At 40.8% G+C, this 6,780-nt stretch overlaps 1 pseudogene; it reads right to left on the bottom strand.

Moving 5' to 3' along the window:
• Positions 1-1,144: 1,144 nt before the first annotated feature.
• On the bottom strand, positions 1,145-4,420 carry LOC123791746 (large ribosomal subunit protein uL11 pseudogene; annotated as a pseudogene).
• Positions 4,421-6,780: the final 2,360 nt, after the last annotated feature.

Consider the following 6,780-nt stretch of genomic DNA (forward strand, 5'->3'; position numbering starts at 1 on the left):
GGCCTTTCTAGATGCAGAGAAGCTGTCAACGTATGCTAGAAGTACAGTTAGAGAAATGACTTGTTTTGTGATCATCTTTTTGTTAAAATTCACTCAAGAGACACATCATCTGGAAGTGACTTTTGGAAATGCAGTCTCTACATCACGTTTTGAATTCACGTCCACATTTGTGTCCAGAGTTGGAGGGAAGGAGAGAGACAATGAGAGGTGGGGAAGGGTTTCCCCAGAACGTGTGGGAGCCATTTTCCAGATGTGCGTTGTCAACAGCACTTGTGTACGTAGTGTATATAGTGATTAAACTTCAGTCCTTAATTAACGTATGTAGCTTTCCTAGATGTTTAGATGTGCTCATCATATTTAACAGTAGATATAGAAAGGGTTAATATTTCGCTCTTCTTAGATTGTCTTTCTAATAGAAACACTGAACCACTCTGAAAAATAATTTATACTTTTCACCGAGTAGATGGAGGAGACTCTGATTTCATATGACAGATGGAGGGTTGATAAATATTTTGTGTACTTTCTTGGTTAAATTCACAAGAAAGACTTTAAAACAATACTTTTAGAAGTGAAATTCTTAATCTACCTGTGGAGTACAACATACCGTATTTTGTCTTTCAGTTAGGCTGGGAAGACAAAAAAGTAAGGAAAGATTTTGCCAAAATGTCATATTTTGGAGACACTTCCAGATTATAACCATTCCTCCCCATGTGCATGTTATTCCAAACAGCTATGCACAGAGTGAACATCGTAGGTCCATATTTTAACATCTAGTCTTTCTAGACACTTTGAAGTAAAGATGTTTGTTACAAATAGTAAAAAATGTGTTTTTTATACTTTTTTTTCCTTTGGTTATTAAATTCAAACCCTAATGTCCTGTGATGGAGTTTATTAAAAAAAAAAAAAGACTGTCTTTTGGATGATGTTGTTAATCTGTCTTTTGAGCTGTATCACATGTATGAACTCTTTGCTGAAAAAGTTACAAAAGAATGTATGAAAGGAAAGGTCCTATGCGATCTGCTCATTTTTAGAAAACACTCCAAATTATACTTCATCCCGTATATGTGGGGATTTGGGGGGCTTTGTTTTGGTTTGGTTTTGGTTGTTAAATAATCCTTTATTGAAATGTTTTTCTTTGTAGTTCTTAACTAGCCAGGCATTCCGTTGCACCACCACTGGTGTCCTCTGTGATGTCAGGAGGGTGGCGGCCATCAACATCGCAGCCCACAGACTGGGCAGTCCCCAGGATCTCTTTAATGGTTCCAGACAGTTCTCTGGCTAAAGATTGGTGCCACATCTGTCTGGCATTGCTGACAATCTCATCAAAAGTGATATTTCCACTGTGCTTAATATTTTCCTGCTTCTTTCTGTCTCTTGGCAGTTCCTTGAGGGCTTTGATAATCAGGGCGGAGGCAGAAGGTACTCCTTCAGTCTGGGCCTGTCTGTTCTAAATGGTCAATCTCACAGTCATCCTTAGACCCTTCCAATCACCAGTTGCCTTGATGATGTCATCACCAGTGCTTTTTGGGAGACAGACCCAGGGGGCTGGTCTCAGGAGCCAGGGCAGCTGTGGCACCAGCTTCCCCACCAGTGCACCTCAGGTACATGAGCTTGACCCCACTGGGGTCGAACTTCGGGGTTGTGGTGGAGGTGGCTAGCTTGGATGAACTCAGATTCAGGACGACCGAAGGGAGTGGACCTTGGCCTCCTTGGAGCCAAAAACCAAAAGGTCCATATGTGTTTGTAGTGGATGAAATCAAGTTTCTTGGGGCGCATGGTGGCTCAGTCGACGAGGTGTCTGCCTTCGGCTCAGGTCATGGTCTCAGGTTCCTGGGATTGAACCCCACATTGGGCTCCCTGCTCAGCAGAGAGGCTGCTTCTCCCTCTGCCTCTGCCCCTCCCCCTGCTTGTGCTCTCTCGCTCTCTCTCAAATAAATAAATAAAATCTTAAAAAAAAGAAAAGAAAAGGAAAAGAAACAGGGATGCCTGGGTGGCTCAGTCATTAAGCGTCTGCCTTCTGCTCAGGTCATGATCCTGGGGTTCTGGGATCAAGCCCAGCATCAGGCTCCCCGCTCAGCAGGAAGCCTGCTTCTCCCTCACCCACTCCCCCTGCTTGTGTTCCCTCTCTCGCTGTCTCTCTGTCAAATGAATAAGATCTTTAAAAAACAAAAATGTCTTGTTTTGAAACACCCTAGATGTCTTGGGTGATGACACATGGTAAAGAGCTAGCGGAATAACATTTTATAAATATCTTTGTTTAATTTTATGTAAAATTGGAGAGCTATTTTACAGGTAGAATTGTTGGGGTTTTTTTTTTTAATATTTTATTTATTTATTCGACAGAGATAGAGACAGCCAGGGAGAGAGGGAACACAAGCAGGGGGAGTGGGAGAGGAAGAAGCAGGCTCATAGCGGAGGAGCCTGATGTGGGGCTCGATCCCATAACGCCGGGATCACGCCCTGAGCCGAAGGCAGACGCTTAACCGCTGTGCCACCCAGGCGCCCCTACAGGTAGAATTGTTAAACCACTTTGAGAAGTACATATTCAGTACTCGTTCATCAGTTTGTGAGTGAGAGAAAAGGCTAAGTACAAGGTCGAGGTTCTACAGATGTGTTTCTATGCCGGTAATAAACTGCACATTGGTCTGTCTCAGTCAGCATTTTATACAGCTGTACTTTTTAGATACATTTTTAAACAGTTAAATGGAAAACATGCTTTCTTGCTAACACTCCAGTAATATAGCAAGTAATGGTTAGTCTTAGAAGCATTCAATTATATATTCTCTGCTTTATTGCTTAATGTCCTATTTCATACTGAAGGGACTCTTCTAATTGAAATATTTACAGGGGCCTGATGTTCTTTCCTGCTTCTAAGGTGAAACATTTTATTCTCCTACCAAAGACTAGACTGCCTTTCTTTATTAACCGAGTTGGTGATGTTCACTCATAGTGATAAAAATACTAGTGCTTCCAACTGGGTGTTATACACAACTAATGAATCATCGAGCCTTACATCGGAAACCGGGGATGTACTGTATGGTGACTAACATAATATAATAAAAAATCATAAAAAGAAAAATACTAGTGCTTCCAAACTTTGACATAGGACATTATTCATGACAAATGAAAAAGTGAGGTACAAAGCCATGTGTATGGCCCTCAGTCATGTAAAAAATGGATATGCCTGGATACCTTGCTCTGATATTGTGGCTATAAGTGAATTTGTTTTGGGACCCCTTGGTGGTTCAGTCAGTTGAGCATCTGACTCTTGGTTTCAGCTCAGGTCATGATCTCATGGATGGTGGGATCGAGTCCAGAGTCAGGCTCCGGGATCTGCTTGAAGATTCTCCCTCTGCCCTGCCCCTTGCTCACGCACTCTCCCTCTCTCTCTAAAAAAAATAAATAAATCTTAAAAAAAAAATAAGTGAATTTGTTTTATTATCTAATTATTTTTCAGTTTTCTTTGATGAGCTCATATTGCTTTTAAATTTGTGGAGAAAAACATATATAAAAGCATAGAGGGAGACTGGAAGTAAGCACCAAAACAGTTGGGAAAGGGGGAGGAGTCAGCAGGTCACTGGTGAGGCAATCTTCCATGTTTTGCTTTCTTTGTATGTTATATACTACATGAATCTTTCTTTTTTAAATATTTATTTTAGAGACAGAGGGAGAGAGGGAGAGAGAGAATCCCAAGCAGACTCCCCACTGAGCATGGAGGCCAACATGGGGCTCGATCCCATGACCCTTAGAGGATGACTTAAGCCAAAATCAAGAGTCAGATGCTGAACTGACTGAGCCACCCAGGCATCCCTCCATGAATCTTTTGATGTATATATGTTAAAACCAAATGAGAAAGTGAAAAAAAAGGTTTTTGTGGTGTGCCTGGGTGGCTCAGTTGGTTGAGCGTCTGCCTTTGGCTCAGGTTATCCCTGGGATCAAGCCCCGCATGGGGCTCCCTGCTCAGCGGGGAGCCTGCTTCTCCCTCTGCTGCTCCCCCTGTTTGTGCTCTCTCTCTCTTTCTCTCTGTCAAATAAATTTTTTAAAAATCTTAAAAAGAAAAAAAGGTTTTTGTGAGAAAAATTTATAACACTATCTTATTTACCACTATACCGCCAGTGCCTAAAAATAGTGTCAGTCACAGAGTAGGCACTCAGTAGTTTGAGTGAACAGTGTCATTCCCAACATAGAAAATAATAATTGTGCAGACATGGAGATCTGGAAGGATATTACTTTTGTAACCAGGAAAAAAAAGTTCAGAAGTATCTTCTCTGAGAATGTGACTGTGGTGGCAGAGTCGGGAGTCTGACTGGAAGGTTATTTTCCAGCACCAGTGCCAGGCACAGATGCAGGAGTCCCACTTGGTGGTACCTGTGCCTGCGAAATAACGCAGCTGTGTGGGTATGTCTGTACGCAGATACATGTGGCAGCATCATCTTGATTGGAAAAAATTAGAAACAACCAGTTATCCATAATAAAAGATATTAAATACTTACTGGATATATCCATTCTCTGCAATACTGTGCATTTTTTTAAGTAAAAAGAATTATCTATATAGACCGACAGGGAAGGTCCATGATACATTGTCAAGTGAAAAAAAGCAAGTTCAGACAGGCAACAACTCCAGTGGATCTCAAGGAACCACACTGAGTGAAACAAGCAACAAAATTCCATTTATATAACGCTCTTGAAATAACAAGCGTATAGAAGTGAAGAATAGATGAGTCAGGGCTTGGGAAGTGGAGAATGGAGTTATAAATGGAGAGCATGAGAGAGCCCTGTGGTGATGGCACCGTTCTGTACCTTGATTGTGGTGGTTACACAATTCCACACGTGACAAAACTACATGGGAAACTATACACACTAACAAGTGAATGCATGTAAAACTGTGAAATTGGAGTAAGTGCTAGGTTGTACTGAAGTCGCTTTCCTGGTTTGGTGTTGTACTATGGTTGTGTAGGATACCACCACGGGGGGGAGCACGGTGAAGGATACACAGGGACCCTCAGTACTTTTTTTTTTCAACCTTCTGTGAAGCCCTAATTCCAAATAAGTTGGAAAAAAGTTGGAAAAAGCAAGTTGCAGAATAAAGTGTATAGTATGGTTCCTTTTTTTTTTTTTTTTTTTTAAGTATGCTATGGGTGGCTCAGTCGTTTAAGCAGCCAACTCTTGACTTCAACTCGGGTCATGATCTCCGGGTCGTGGGATCGAGCCCTGTGTCAGGCTCCAGGCTCAGTGGGGAGTCTGCTTGAGGATCTGCTCTCCCTCTGCTCCTGCCAGCTTGCTCTCTCTCTCTCGAACTAAATAAATCTATTTTTTTAGAAGTACATTATACACACACATGCGCATGTGTTTGTATGTCTGTAAGTTTTATATTCATAGGAAAACACCTAAGGGTAGACAGCAAATTGTTCCTACTACTTAGCCCTGGGGACAAGGAGGCAAGTGGGAGTGGGCTGACACAGCAGGGAAGACTTTCACTGCTTCCTCCACATGTTTGCACACTGTTTACACTTCTTTCTCAATGGACTTTTATACTTTTAGTAACAGATAAGACATTTTGTGAGTGGTGCTTTTAAAACAGGAGGAATACAGGCTGTAAGAATGGCCAAGAAATTGTCACCTCCCTTTTTAAATAATGAAATCTAAACATCATAGGTATCAGCTCAATAAAATTTCTGTGGCATCAAAATAAATACAAAGTAACATCTGCTTCTTAGAAACTTCAACAAACCTTAGTTGTCAACATAAACAAGGAGCACAATCAACAGAAACATCCTTGACTGTGGAGATAAAGCTACCTGGCTAGAATCAGACTCTAAGCCCTAAGGCTTTCAGGATCTGCACTGACACCACAAATAATGCTCTTGACTTCAGATAGGGACAATTTATTGAACATAGTATAAGAGGAATTTAGGATCGTGGCTAGAAATAAAGTTAATGTGAAACAATAATATATATGATCTTTATTGTGCTGCTCATACAGATTACTCACATGGGCAGATTATTCATGTTCAAGTTAAAATATAAGGAAGGAAGAAAAATGGATGGAATAGGAAGTCTTTCTTTTTAACAACACCCTTTTTAAAGAAAAGCAAAAAGGGGGACGCCTGGGTGGCTCAGTCGTTAAGTGTCTGCCTTCGGCTCAGGGCGTGATCCCGGCGTTCTGGGATCGAGCCCCACATCGGGTTCCTATGCTGGGAGCCTGCTTCTTCCTCTCCCACTCCCCCTGCTTGTGTTCCCTCTCTCGCTGGTGGTTCTCTCTGTCAAGTTAATAAATACAAAATCTTAAAAAAAAAAAAAAAAGCAAAAAGGGCAGCAAGTAAGAAAAATAATATGAGGAATCAAAGCTTTGAAGTTTCTGGCTTCTGGTATGAGAAAATGTGAGTTTCCATTATAGAGAAGGCTAGCGAGAAAGTAGATGCTTTGAGGTGGAATAGAGAGTTTGGTTTTGAACATCTTAACTTTGAGATAACATGCAGGTAAAGATGTCAAATAATTGGATGTTCCAATCTGGAGCTTATAAGAGATATTAAAAATTCTGTGCATCAGATCTATAGACTGGAAATGATCACCAGTAATGGCAAATGTGTAGATAAGTATGTAAAATTCTATTTTATCTTAATTTCTCTAAAAGCTGTGCTTGTTTAAAACAAAAAAATTATAATGCTATATTGTGAGATTTGTAACATTAAAAGCACAAAAAATGGGTTGGTAAATGAAACTATACAGTTGTAATGAAAGTAGTATAATATGAACTGTAAGTAGACTGATAAAGACATA

This window comes from Ursus americanus, chromosome 10 (genome assembly GCF_024610735.1).
Source record: "Ursus americanus isolate L20-20 chromosome 10, mUrsAme1.1.p, whole genome shotgun sequence".
NCBI classification, from domain to species: domain Eukaryota; kingdom Metazoa; phylum Chordata; class Mammalia; order Carnivora; family Ursidae; genus Ursus; species Ursus americanus.